Consider the following 14,908-nt stretch of genomic DNA (forward strand, 5'->3'; position numbering starts at 1 on the left):
TATGTCTGTGGGTCTATTTCTGTGTTGTATCATTTTTTATTTTTTTAGATTCTACATATAAGCCATATCATATAATATTTGTCTTTGTCTGGCTTACTTCACTTAGTATGGTAATCTCTAGGTCCATCCATGTTGCTGCAAATGGCATTATTTTGTTCTTTTTTATGGCTGAGTAATATTCTACTGTGTGTGTGTGTGTGTGTATATATATATATATATATATATATATATATATATATATATCTATATATATATATCTCACATCTCCTTTATCCATTCCTCTGTCAATGGACATTTAGGTTGCTTCCATGTCCTGGCTATTGTAAATAGTGTTGCTATGAACATTAGGGTACATGTATATTTTCAAATTATGGTTTTCTCTGGATATGTGCCCAGGAGTAAGATTGCAGTATCATATGGTAGCTCTATTTTTGTTTTTTTAAGGGATCTCCATACTGTTTTCCATAGTGACTGCACCAATTTGCATTGCCACCAACAGTGTAGGAGGGTTTGGAAAGGTACTCTTTTCAATAAATAGGTCCTGAAAGAGAACTTGCTGTATATTCAACTTAAGTAGAGGAAGCTTTTCTTCGGGGGCTCCTAGTGTGGTGTTTTCCTAAGGGACCTTCTCTTGAGGCTGCTCCCTCCATCCTTATTGCCATCACATTAGTTCTGGCCTGGCTTTTTTTCTCAACAGAACAATTTCTGAGCCTCCAGGGAGGATCTGTCTCCAATCTCCTTCCAATCCATTTTTTAATTAAGGAAGTGGAGTCATCTATTTGGAAAAAAATAAAAGGGAAAAGAAAATACTCCAACCAAACTAGGTCACGCCATCCTCCTGCTCAGGAGCCTCCAAAAGGCTCCCCTGCACTTAGCATCAAGACAAACACCCACTGTGGCCTGTAGGACCCAGGCAGTGTGGCCTGTCTAGCCTTCCAATCTCTTCTTGTCAAATTATGTCACTGTCCTTTCACTCATTAATTCCATCCACCTTGGGTTTCTTGAATTTGCCACGTTACCTCCCTCCTCGGGGGTTTTGCCTAGTCTTCCCTCTCAGCTTGGGGTTCCTCTCCTCTCTCCCCTTCTTTTCTTCCTTCTCGGATTAAGTTCACCTCCTTGGGGAGCCTTTCCCTATTCATTTTACCTGAAGTTTAAGCCCTCACTCTTTTTCTGGCTCAGCTAATTGTCCGTTACTGTGTGCAGATATTTTTTTCATTTGTTTGTTTGTGTTTTCCCCACCACTCCTACTAAACTGTGAACTGTAAACTCCAGGGGAGCAGAAACCATTTCCGTGTTGTTTATGGTTTTCTGCATCTCCAGGGCCTGCCTCAGTGCCGAGCTGGTGCGTCCATCAATGTTGGCCAAATGACCCATCCGGTTCCGCTAATCTTCCTCGCGAGATCCTCGCCCCCAACCCACTTCTCCTACTGTATCAGAGTACCATCCCCTAAGGGCAGTATTCTTCTATCCTCTGTTCCTGTGCCTGCCCTGTGCCTTCTGCCTGAAATACCCTTCTCCCCTATTTTCCTCCTGAAAAATGAACTCAGCCTTCAAGACTCAGCTCAAATATCATCTCCTCTTTGATGCCTGTCCCCATCCCTCCTGGCAAAATGGAAAGCATCTGCTCCATGGTTTGTGCACATCTGAATCACAGCTTTTGTCACTCTGTATTGTCCTCACACATCTGTGTATCTATTTTCCCCACTAGACGGACCTCTTGGGAGCAAGGAAGAGATCTAATTCAGCTTACATTTCCACTTCTTAAAAATATTTGTCACATAGAAAGGGTACAATAAATGCTTGTGGAGGGGATGCATACATTAATAAATAAAGGAACTTCCTTGGTGAAATTTCCCTGTGTGGAGTCTTCCTCTCTGAGAAGTCCCTGTGTACCTACCTCCTGTTTGGATGTTCCCTCTCAGAAATTTTCTCTGGGGTTCCTGGTGCACGGAGAACATCTCTCTGTTTTTTGTCTTCTAGGATTAGGCAGCTGGTTTGGTTTAGAACACAGAGTTTGCTCTTGCCTGCTTTAAAAGGAAGCTGGCGGTTAATACAGGTCTCATGGTAGGTAGAATAATAAGAGGCCAATCCTCCCAAATATTTTGTCTACTACCTGACCTAGTCCAATAGGACTGGTTGTTAAGGATTCATTCACTCACTATTTGTTGTTCTGCTATGTGTCAGGCACTGTTTTGGTTCTGTGTTCACAGCTATGCAAGAGGTCCTGTTCCTAAAGTATTTTTTTTTGGAGGGGTTAGCACAGGCAGACAGACAGACAGACAGTATAGTGTGATCAGTGCTCTGATGTAGTGTGTGTTTGCAGAGTCATGTGGGAGCAAGGGAAAAAAGGGCTTTCATCCACCTGGGGTGGGGATGGGAGGTGTTAAGGAAGTCTTCCGAGTACAGAGGCTCTTTATGTGGACTTTTGATAGATGAGTAGAATTGTTTGATGGGACAGGGACATGAGAAAGGGAGGAAAAGAAAACTAGGGAAGGGAGAGGGAACGGCACTTGCGAAGGCAAGCAAGAGGTAGTAGGTGTGCTTTGAAATCATGAGGAGTTCACTGAAGTCCAGAACTTTGCTGACCAGTTTGGTGTGTAGGCCGGCAGTGCTGGCATCACCTGGGAACTTGCTAAAATAGTAGAATTTTGAGCTCCACCCTGGACCAACTAAATCATAATCTACATTTTACCAAGATCCCCAGGTGGTTCCTGCCCACACTGAAGTTTAAGAAAAAGTAGGTAAAGAGGTATTTTTTCAAGCCATCGCATGCATCAAAATCATCTGGAAGGTTTATTGAAAAACCGGATCACTGGGTCTCACCTTAGAGTTTCTGAATTAGTAGCTCTGGGTGGGGCCTGAGAATTTTCATTTCTCAAAAGATGCTGTGTGATGCTGGTGTGGCTGGTTCAAGGATCACACTCTGAGAACCACTAGGGTGGAGTATAGTGGGAAGGGTAATTTCTGGGAAGTGAGCTTGGACAAGTAGCAGGATTCAAATCCCAAAGGGCCTTGATGGGGAGGAGTGGACTTTATCCTGGAGTGTTGCAGAGCTCTGCAGAGTTTTTATGCAGGAGCGTGATGCGATCAGACTTTTCTGTGGAGAAAATGACTCCGGCAGCACGTGGCAGATGAGCTGGAGAGTGACATGACACACTGTCACTATATTCCAGGTGAGACTGATGAATTCTGAACCAAGGCAGTGGAGATGCCTTCAAGATAAATTTGGGGGTCAGAGTTTTGGGGAGTCAGTGAGTGATTGAATGTAGGGGTGAGAATTACAAACCTCCCTCCATACCTGGAACTTGGAGGCACATCAGAGCCTGTGGCTATTTCCCTGCCTGTGGCTGTTGCCTTTTCATGCCCAGAAAGCTGCCGTTTTATCTGCCTTCTCTTCACAAGCCTGCCTCTGGCCTCATCTGACAGGTTTCAGCCTGCAGTGTTTGCAGAAAGGGGTGCAGTGCAGTAAACCATTCAGAAATAGGATTTATTAATGGGAGGCATGTAATTACTGCCAGACACAGCAATCTGAAGAGATTATGGCCTAAGTGTTTGGTGTCATTCGTTAAAACAAAGTGGGCTCTTGGCATGGACGCTGTCACCCTGTGACCAGACCTGTCTGTTTCTGTGATAGCCCCTCCCCCACCCCTGCGCTTGCAGGTTGAGCCCGGCTGGAGAGGCAAAGACGGATAAATCACCAGGGCGGGGGCCTGGCTCTGTGGACGATGGCCCTCGCCTGGACCCCTTGGAGGGGCCAGTCCTGGTTCCAGAGCAGGGCTCCTGGAGGGGATTGTGGCCTGTCTGCTTTTTGTCTCCAGGCCTCCTGATTCCCCAGTAACGTGTCAGTGGACCCTCTGTGAAGTGCAATCCTGCGCACTTATGCCTTCTTCAAAGCCTTCTCCCCACCCATTTCACATCTCAGCAGACCCTCGCAGAACCCTGGGATGCAGCCAGCAGGGTTTAGCATCGCCTTGTGACAAATGGAGGCCCAGAGGTTTGGTGAGTCTCCCAAAGTCCTCAGGCTGAGAGAACAAGCTTGTGCCGAGACCCCACAAAGCCATCCCACCTCTCCACCAGGCAGGCTGGGCTGTCCCGGCTCCAGGATGAGACACTGTTTTGTTCTGAGGACAGCAGGTTTGGCTGTCAGAGGCACTGGCTCCTGCTGCACTTGGGTGCAAGCCCAGGACTTCTCTTGCCTAGTCCTGTGTTCTTGGGAGAGATGCTCTAAGCCTCAGTTTCCTCAAATAGAAAACAAGAGAAGGAACGAGGTCAGCTCCTTTCCAGGGCTCTCTGAGGAGTAAATGGCCTTGCAGGGGTTGGCACTGGCCGGCCCTCTTTCCCCTGACTTGTCACCATCTCTGGGCCTCACAAAAAAAACCCCTGTAACTACTTGAGACAGGGATGCTGAGCTCAGATGAGATAATAGAGGGAATATGCTTTGGAAAATTCAAGCACACCCTTCAAATGTGAGGTAATTATAGGAACAACAGATCTGCCGTAACCCTGCCAAAAAAACCAGCAACTTTTTTCTTTTTTTAACATCTTTATTGGAGTATAATTGCTTTACAATGGTGTGTTAGTTTCTGCTGCATAACAAAGTGAATCAGTTATACATATACATATGTTCCCATATCTCTTCCCTCTTGCATCTCCCTCCCTCCCACCCTCCCTATCCCACCCTTCTAGGTGGTCACAAAGCACTGAGCTGATCTCCCTGTGCTATGCGGTTGCTTCCCACTAGCTATCTATTTTATATTTGAAAACCAGTAACTTTTGAGACAGAAAGTAGACCTGGATTCTAGAATCCTCATCATCGTGATTGGTCTTGGACAGAGGGACTTTTCTGCCCTTTCGAACATCTATCTCAGAACATTATTTTTATTTTGAGGCCTGGAGAGGATGTGCATAAAGCACAATCTGGGGGTCGTAGCAGGGAATGCATAGCTGGCAGGTACTTGTGCTAATTAGGAGGCTGCAGTGACCGGAGCTCCTCCAGCGACTGACACGTTACATATCTTTGTATTGCCTAGGGCCCAGCACAGGGTCTGGCATAGGTAGGCACTCAGCGATTATTTATTAAATGGAACCAAGTTGGATTCTGTCCTATTCCGTGGGTTCTTTGAAGGCAGGGCCTGTATTTTACTCATTTCTCTCTTTCCAGAGCCAAGCCTAGCCTCTGGCACAGAGTAGGTGCTTAGTCAGTTCAGGCTGGATCGAAATTAAGCCCCGTGAAAAATAAGGCAGACGTATCTAGTGTCTGCCCTGAACCACGGGGGAACCAGGGGCTCCAGGTAGGAAAGGAGTCTGGGATTTGTAGCCTGAGTAGGTACCGGTCAGATGACAGGCTCACTTCAAAGGCATGCGGTGGGGAGGAGAGGGGTGATGTGGTTTCTCCAATGCCTTTGTGGCTGTGTGGGAGCCTAAGCTGGCGGCAGAGGTGGGGAGGGGACGTTGGCAGCACAGTGGAGGCCTCAGCCGGGACTTCGGGGATGGAACGAATGAGCCAGAGGGGAGGAAGCAACTCAGATGTAGACGAAGAAACGCACTTAAAATTTCCCTCCCCTCTCTGCCTCCACGGGAACAGACGTGGCAGCAGCGTGTGTGTGTGTGTGTGTGTGTGTGTGTGTGTGTGTGTGTGTGCGCGCACGCGCGTGCGTGTGTGTGTGTTGGAAGGAAAACAGGCTTTACAGCCAAATAAACCTGCGCGCCGATCCCCTCAGTGCAAAGCCGGGGTTGTGGGATCTTGAGCATGCTTTATTTTTTTTTTCTGAGTCTCCATTTTCTCATCTTGAAAAATGGGATCAGTGATTCTTACCGTCCGGGGGTGGCTGTGGCTATCCAGTGTTTTGTTAGCAATAAAACAGCCATTTTTGAAGCACCTGCTCTCTGCTAGGCACTGAGCCTAGTAGCTGGATGGATTTAATCTGTAATCCCCTTAACCATCCTGCAAGGTGGTGATTATCTCCAGTCTCCACTTCAGAGCAGAGGAAACTGAAGTTAGGAGGTAAGGAACAATTTGCTCAAGGGGGAGTGCTGGAAATTCAACTAGGTTCTCTTTGTAAAGATTACATTGTGGAAACGTACAGGATGATTATATTTCGTGAATCTTAGTCAAGCCTAAAACTCTCCCACAGCGGCAGTCTTCCTTTATCGTCAGCCCTTTTCCTCCCTCCATTTCCCTTTGGTAAAAAAAGCAAAACCTTTGGCTAACCTGGCTGTCTGTGGAAGAAGGGTGAGCTCTGCTCAGTGATTTCGACGTGATTTGATTCTCTTTGTCTAGGTGCTTTTTGGTTTCCATGGGATGGAGATCAGGAAATTATTTCTAGGTGTTTATATGAGGGAAGAGGAAAAGCTGCTGAGACTTAAACTTCTGGACAATCCAACAACATCTGAAATATCAGAAACTACCCTTCCAAAAGAAAACTATCAACCCTTTTGACATTCTGAGGAGTCTTTCTTTGAAGCTTCACCTGAATATGAGGTAAATGTGGAAGGTCAGGAAAGCCAGTTCACTTGTATTAAAATTTACCATGTGTCGTTAGATCATTTGCCACCTAAGGATGCTCAGAAAGGTAAACATTTGTCTGAGATCACACAAGCATGAGGCGTTAAAGCCAAGATTCAGAACTTAACCTAAAGCACAGGCTCTTTTTTCTGCTACTCCCTGCTTCTGAGTCTGCAAGTCTACTGATGGAAACTGCTGCTTCCTCTGAACTCCTTCTTTTAGGAGCCTGTCCCTTTGCTCTGGACTGCCCCAGGCAGATCTGGAGAAAACTGCATACCTGCAGTTTCAGAAGAAAAAGTACTTTAGCTCTGAGACTGCAGGAGACCACCAAAAGTCAGCACCAGCCAACACAGATGATCCCAACTTTTGGAAGATGCTCTTTGTGAAATGGACACCAGTTGGATGTCTCTATTTTTGGCCGTGAACTCAGGCATCAGGAACTGGCTGTATCTTTTTTTTTTGGCAGGGTGGGTTGGGCTTCAGAGAGGAGGAAGAAAGAAGCAGGGAAGGGGAGCTCCCTGTAGTTCATCCAATTCAAAGCGAGTATCACAGATTTAAATCACATACTTGCAGATTCCATTATTGAGTGGTTTTACTTAGATCCAAGCCACTGTAGGTGGAAGATGTCCTACCTGTCCCTCCTTATTTAATTTTTAATGAAAAAAAATCTGGAAAAAAATCAAAACAAGCTACCAAACACTTGGTTTGCACACCATCCTCAGGGTTCTTTCTAGGGCAGTGGAAAGCTCACAGAGTTTGGAGTTCATGAGATGTGGGTTCTACTTGCAGCCATGTCACTCATCTGCATGGCTTTGGGTAAGCCATCTAGCGCCTCTGACCTCAGTTTCTTCATCTGTAAAATGAGTATAATAATGCCTGCTTTAGAAGGTTGTCAGGGGGTAAAGTGCTTGGTACTTAGCAGACACTCGTTAAATGTTAGTTCCTTTTTCCTCCCTGTATCACAAGGGCAAATTCTTCATCTATATTCTCTTAGGTAGAGAGGTGAGCATGAGTAATGACCTGTAATTTTTAGGACAACTCAGATCCACCCAGATTGTTGGCAGGGACCATCAGCCATGGTTTAAGACTTAAGCCAATGCCCATTATGTCATTATGGAGCCTGCAGAAGTGATTACTAATGTTACTTTTCCATTTCACTGTGGAGCAGAGGGGAGAGTCTTTCACACTGCTGGTGTTTTTTTGGAGCACGATGATACAAATCACAGATGGCTTCCTCGGCAGATGTAGCTCTGTAGAACCAAAGTGTGGGTTTACAAGGGGTTTAATGAAAACCTGGCACCCTTCCAGGCTTGAATCAGTCCTCCGGGGTTGTCAGCTCATGTACGTACAGGCCAATCTACAAATGTCCACTCTGTTGATGGTGTGGGGTGAAAAGTTTTTACCTGGGAAACAAAGCCAAACCTAACTGGCTGAGTTCACAGGCTTGGGGCCTGGGAGGTGGAACAGTGACGTGGAAGGGAAGTTGGTAGGAGGAGGGAGGCCTACATCTGGAAGATGTCCAGATGACTGCTGCCTGGCTGGGGCTGATCTGGGCCCAGGACAGAGCAATGGCTTTCCCAGCTGCTTGGGGCTCACACTCCTTTCTTCTTTGCCAGGGGTTAGGCTAAATGGAGCGAGAAGGAGCCACAAATGAGGGATATGGAATAAAAAAGTTTCAATTTAGTAGACAATATAAATTGAAACTGGATTGGACTGTCATTGCCTCTGCTCGAAATGAGATTACTCTTCAAATGGCCAGCTTGCTATTTTTCATCTATTTTATTTTGGCTTCCATGTCATCTCCTTGGAGAAGCCTTCTTTGATTGCCTCCCTGAAAGAGAACCTCCAAGCTCTTTGCCATATTCTATCTTAGCTGTGTATTTGTTTCATAACATATCCGAATTTATTTGCCTGTTTGCTTTCTGTTTTGGTCCCTTAGTAAAACATATCACTCCTTGGAAGAAAGACCTCTTGACCAATGTAGCTCAGTGCCCAGTGGAGTACTTGGCACATAGTAGACATTCAATAAATATTGTTGGAAGAACGAGTACATTTCAGGGCAAGAATAAGATATATCAGTGTTTGCAGCTTAATGCCACCATTAATAAGCTGTAAAACTGTACAAATTACATAATCTTAGTCTGGGATACTTCATCTGTAAAAGGGAAAAAAATACAATAGAGGGTAGCTGTTTATGTAGTGTCTAATACATAAGAAATGTTCAATAAATCAAAGCTATTATTATTCAGTCATTGAAGAATTAAGTTAACTACCAAGAAATATTTATCAGTATTTCTATTCAGCTAACATCTACTGAGATCTAGCACATGCCACGCCCCACACTAAGCACTTTTACATGCATTATCTTATGTGATTCGTGACAACGACCGTGGGATCCCTTCCATTTAGAACAAAAGAAACAGAGACTCAGAGAGATTAAGCGGCTTGACCAAGCTTACACAGCTACTGAGTGGCAGAGGCGCTATTAACTCCATTTCTATTTTTAAAGCCATAATTTCCCCCCATAATTCCAGGCTGCTTCCTATTAACCCTCGCTCTGGATAAATAAACATAAGGAAGCCACATTCTCTGTCCTCTGGGGGCTCTGGTTTAGGTGATAAGACATATGTAAGAGTAAAACGAACACGAATAAAAACCAATGTTTTTTCATGCTGCTTTGAAGTTTACAAAGCTTGTTCCAATATTTACAACACATTCAAGTTTTAGGATATATAAATAATTCAAACAAGTCAATAAGAAAAAGACAAACAACTCAATGGAAAAATTGACCGATTGTGAACAGGCCTTTCAAATGGCCAATAATCACATGAAAAGATGTTTGGCATTATTGGTCATGGGGAAATTCAAATGAGAACAATGATATACCATTTCCCATCCATTGGATTGGCAAAAAGAACAGAGAATACCAAGGATTGATGAGGATAAGGATGCATGGGAACTATCATAACATGCTAGCTGTGCTAGAAATTGGTAAAATCAGTTTGGGAAGCAACTGGAAATGCTTAATAGAGGTGACTATGAACATGCCCTTGGAACCAGGGCTGCCTCTAGGAAGCAAAAAAATACCCTAGAGAAACCCTTGCCTAAGTGCAGAAGGAGACACACAAAAATGTTCTGTTTCAGCATTTTATATAATAGTGAAATATTGGCAACAATCTAAAAGTACATTGACAGGGGAATGGATAAACTGGTCATTTGTGGATGAAATATGAAACAGCAGCTGAAGGAATAAATTAGAGCTCCACTTAGTGACAGGGATAAATCGCAGATACATATTGCTAAATAAAAAAGAGCAAGTTGCAGAAAGGCAGACAAGATGATATCCTCTATGCACATTTAAAAAACATGTAAAGCAACCCTGTATGTTTAAAATGAACTCTCTTTATGTACCATAAAGAGCTGGTCGGGAAGAATACACGCCACTCACAATAGTAATTAACTTCTGAGGAGGAAGATAGGGACCGAGGTCAGGGAAGCTTGTAAAGAGGACTTCTACTGAACCTTCAACTAAATGTTTTAATTAAAAAAAAAAAAATCTGAAGCAAATATGGCAAAATGTTAACATTGTTCGATCAGGTGGTGGGTTCAGCTGTTTGTTCTGCCAGTTTTTGAACTGTTCTGTATGTACGGGATATTTTATAAAGCAAGCAAACGACTTGCTTCCACAAGCTTCCACACCTTCTTCCCTAACCTCATCCAATGTGCCCCACATTAAGCTCCGGAGACAGTGATGGAAGAGAAGATACCCATTCTGCAGAGTTCAGTCCTCCCTCTCCTAGCACCTGCCTTTTTTTTTTTTTTTTTTTTTTTTGCGTGGATGGGGGTAAAGTAAACTGCTGGGCAGGTGGAGAAGAGACTAACTGATTTTCTTTAGGAAAGGCCTGCAGCCCTGAAGGCGGCAGGGATGGGGGTCAGAAAAAACAGGGAGAGGACAAGGAGAGCAAGGGGTGCTGAGGTTTTGAGAAAAGCCTGGGAAACTGAGGTTTAGAGATGGGAAATAATTTATCCAAGGTCATTTAGAGGCAGAGCTGGAATCTGCCCTGGTTACCTATCCCCACATTCAGACCACAGGCAAGTGTGTGCTGGGGGCAGGAGCTGGGACACTGGCGTCCACAGGTCTAGGTCAAATCCCAGCTCTGCTCTTTAGTAGCAGTGAGGCCTTGGGCACGCCACCTGACTCTCTGAGCTTAAGTCACTGTTACCTTTCTTAGACTGACCTTGGGAGGAACTCATAATGTGTATAAAAGGGCTAGTGGGATAGTACTGTGTCTAACTCTTAGTATTCACTCCATAAACAGTATCACCATCTGCATCATCATTCCAATTTGTTTCAACCATTCTTTCATAACTTCAATAACTATTACTCTCTCCCCACACCTTCCCCCCTCCCCCCAACCAATATCAGGGCAGTTTCCTTGAGGGCAAATATCCAGTTTGTCTGTGTCCAAGGATTGGTCTGTCAGCAATGAAGTCTGTCAAATATTCTCTTCCTCCTAGTAGCAACTATTCCTAAAAACAGCTCCCTCCCTGCCCCCATACAACTTTTTATTTTGTTATTATCATGGTCTTACAGGTTTTTCTTTTTAATTGTTGTTGAGTGTGCTATAAATCATTCCCAGCATTATTTGTTTTGATTTCTCAGTTGATTTGTCCAGTGGAAAATCCTTTAAACCAGTGTCCGTCCTTTTGATATGTCTCCAGTGATCTCTGAGTACTTCCTCATTCTCGGGCATAAAGATGTTCCAGACTTACCTTGTACTTTCCTTGCTCCAGGGCCAGAATCAGCTATTTCTCCAAGGGGTACTGGTTCTTTTTAGTGGAGAATGGTATTTGGAAGCCAAGATTTGGACATTATATGTGCTCTGTATTACTGGGGTATTATTGCTTTGGGGCCCTTTCAGTACAGAGGTAAAATAAATAAATGGATATGTGTGTGTGTCTGTTTCTATCTCTACCTCTGTTGAAGTCTGTGATGGTTAATTTAAACGTCAGCTTGGCTGGACACACATTATTCTAGGTGTTTCTATGGGGATGTTTTTGAATGAGAATAACATTTAAATAAGTGGACTTTGAATAAAGCAGATTGCACGTGGTAATGTGGGTGGGCCTCATTGAATCAGTGGAAGGCCTGACTAGGAAAAAGAATGATTTCCTTCGAGCAAGAGGGAATTCTGCATCAGACAGCCCTTTGATTTGAAACCCATATTCACTCTCCTTTGCATCTCCAGCATGCTGGCCCACCCTGCAGGTTTTGGATTTGCCAGCCTCCATAACTGTGTGAGCCAATTCCTTAAATCAATAACACTCCCCCTGCCAACTACACACACTATGGGTTCTGTTTCTCTGGAGAACCCTAATACAAAGTCTGATATTCCTAGTTCAAATCCAATACCATTGGGTTCTTGCTCAGCTAACTCATTCGTATTTGTATCTCCCATCTTTTACAGTGAGAATCCTGGTTTCCACAAAAAATATTTACTCATTTGTTCTAACCCCAAAACACATAACAAGTCAACTACCATGGGCTCTTCAAAAATGTCAATGCCATGAAAGAAAGAAAGAAAAAGGGTATAAAGAATATTGTATATTAGATAAACTAAAGAGACATGACATCCAAGTGCAGTGTGTGATACATGTTTGGATTCCAGATTGGAAAAAAGGAAGAACAGCTTTCAAGCACCTTATTGGGAAACTTTGAATATGTAATGTATGTTCGATAATATTTTATAAATATTAAATTTGGGAGGCATGATAATGATATCATATGAGAGAATACAATTGTAAGAGGATAGGAGATACATGTTGAATTATTTAGAGATGTAGTGTTTTGATGTTGGCAAGTTATGTTCAAATGGTTCACAAACTATATATGTATTTATATATGTAAATATCTATATCTATATCTATCTATCTAAATATATATATATATAGAGAGAGAGAGAGATTGACTGATAAGGAGAGACAAAGAGAGAGAGAGTGTGTGTGTGTGTGTGTGTGTGTGTGTGTGTGAGAGAGAGAGAGAGAGACAGACAGAGAAGGAAAGAGCAAATGTGGCAAAATATTAACAGTTGGTAAACTTGCATAGAAAAAAAAAAAGAATTAATTGGACTATTAACTTTTCTGTTGAAATTTCTCTGAAACATTTCAAAATTAAAAGTTGGGTGAAATGGTAGCAGGTATTACGTATCAAGTATTGGTATTATATATCTATATCTACTAACAAGAGTATTACATATCAACTACCACACGCTAGTAGCAAGTATTATAAATCAGGTACTACTTTGTGCTGGGCTTGTGTTAAGTGCTTTACATACATCATTCATTTATTTAATCCTCATCACAATCCTCTAAGATAGCTAACATTTTCTTTTACAGTTGAGGTATCTGAGGCTCAGAGAGGCACAGAAAATTGCTTAAAGTCACCCAGCTAGCAGGGAAGGGAACTGAGGCTCCAAGAAAGGAGTGACCTCCCCAGATCATCAGCTAAATAGTGGTCGTGTCAGGGTTAGGACTGAGGTGTCTGATTCTTACTCTGGGGCTTGGTCTATTGTTTCAAAAAAGTTATTCCTCCTTGTTTTCTTGCCCACTGGGACTCCATTTAGAGAAAGATTTCTGCCAGCTCTATTAGACTCATTCCGAAGAAAAAAGATTCTGTTTTTCCGTTCCACTTTGAAAAGATAAGACATTCAGCTTCCTGTCCTGTGGCTCTTACCCAGACTTTTGTACTTGTTCTCAGCAATGCATGTTCTCCCTGGTTATTGGGTCACAACTTTATCAGATTCCAGAGATGGGAAAACCCAAGCAGGCAGCAGTGGCTTCGGACTAAACGCAAGAAATCTCATTCATTAACAGAGGGACAGTGATTCTTTGTCTGCTTCTGACTATTCGCACGCTATTCACTTTAAACACAAGCACAGAGTTAGTCTGGTACAGTGTTCTGCAAACTGAGGGTCATGACCTTTAGTGGGTCTTGAAATCAACTTAGATGGTGGCCGTCAGCATGTAGAAAGTGATTTTTAAGATAAACAACAAGGACCTACTGTATAGTCCAGGGAACTATATTCAATATCTTGTAATAACCTATAATGGAAAAGAATCTGAAAAAGAATATATATATATATATATATATATATATATATATATATATATATATATATATATATATATATCTGAATCACTTTGCTGTACACCTGAAGCACTGTAGATCAACTATATTTCAATAAAAAAGAAAGTGATTTTTAGAATCAAATTGGATAGAATAGAAAATATTGATGTATGCTCATTATGAAGGTAGGTATTATTTTGTGAATGTACACACACACACATATGTTTGTTCTGGGTGATGGTGTAAATTTCATTTCTTATTATGAGTCACAGTTAAAACAATTCAAAAGCTACTGGTTTGGGACAGGGGGTCAGCAAATGCCTGTTTTGGGGAACAAAGTTTATTGGAACACAGCCTAGCCACTAGCATATGCATTGTCTTTGGCTGCTGTCACACTACAGTGGCAAAGTTGAGAAGTTGTGACACACTGAATGGCCTGCAAAGCCTAAAATATTTACTATTTGGCCCTTCATAGAAAAATCTGCTGGCCCCAATGGTCTAAGATGTTGAAGCAAACACTTCTAATTCAAATAAAGCTTCCACTGTATATTATCTCCAGAATTTCTCTCTCTAGTATTTCTCCCCCACTGACTAAGTTGTAGTATTCACATATAGATTCATGTAAATGCATATATAACTATAGAAAAGTAGGCACAGCAAAAGCAATTATCGCCTAAACTCTATATTTCTAACAAAATACCAGGAGTATTCAGAGGCAAGTTCCTGCTAGCACATGGCAAACAGGATGACCTTTCCATCCTAGGAAAACATGTCCACGTTTAACCTCATTGCACTCAACCAGACGTTTCCTTGCACAAATTTTCAAGTGAAATATTTCAATCCTGCATTCATCTTGGGGGCCACGTGTCTTATCCAAGTTAAATATTTCCAGAAAATAAATGTCTAGACACCGTCTCATATAAATTAAGCACCCGGTTTTTAAAAGATTTCTAGCAGACCTCCTTTTCAGTGTGTGGGTGAGTATAATTTGACTCCTGTGAAAAATTCTGGGCCACATCTGATGTGCCTAAGCCTGTGCACCTGCATGTGGTTAATGAGCGCTGCTGAGTCATAGTGGGCAGTGCTGGTGGGGGTGGGGGGTGTGTGGGGGGTGTGGGGGCGGGGGGGGAGGGGAGGGGGGGAGGGGAGGCGGGGTGGAAGCTAGGACTCTGAAGGATATTCCATAGAAGAGCAAAGAGACCTCTTTTCTTGGAGGTCATGGTTTCCAAGAATCTTGGATGAAGAAGTCCTTGTATGTTGAAATCTACCTTAGGGAG

The 14,908-nt window shown here is 43.0% G+C and overlaps 1 protein-coding gene across 25 annotated transcripts in view; it reads left to right on the top strand.

Moving 5' to 3' along the window:
• LOC309613193 (uncharacterized protein) overlaps nucleotides 1-14,908 on the top strand; it is a 170,446-nt gene that overhangs the window by 88,516 nt on the left and 67,022 nt on the right. For 2 of the 25 annotated variants that reach the window (XR_014235550.1, XR_014235551.1), the window contains exon 1: nucleotides 5,311-6,004. The exons of the other annotated variants lie outside the window; for them this stretch is intronic. The gene's annotated coding sequence lies outside the window, so the exon portion shown is untranslated. Of the gene's footprint in view, nucleotides 1-5,310; nucleotides 6,005-14,908 lie in introns of those variants that run through there. 25 annotated transcript variants of the gene reach the window in all.

This window comes from Balaenoptera borealis (genome assembly GCF_965194805.1).
Source record: "Balaenoptera borealis genome assembly, chromosome: 1".
In the NCBI taxonomy this organism is placed as follows: domain Eukaryota; kingdom Metazoa; phylum Chordata; class Mammalia; order Artiodactyla; family Balaenopteridae; genus Balaenoptera; species Balaenoptera borealis.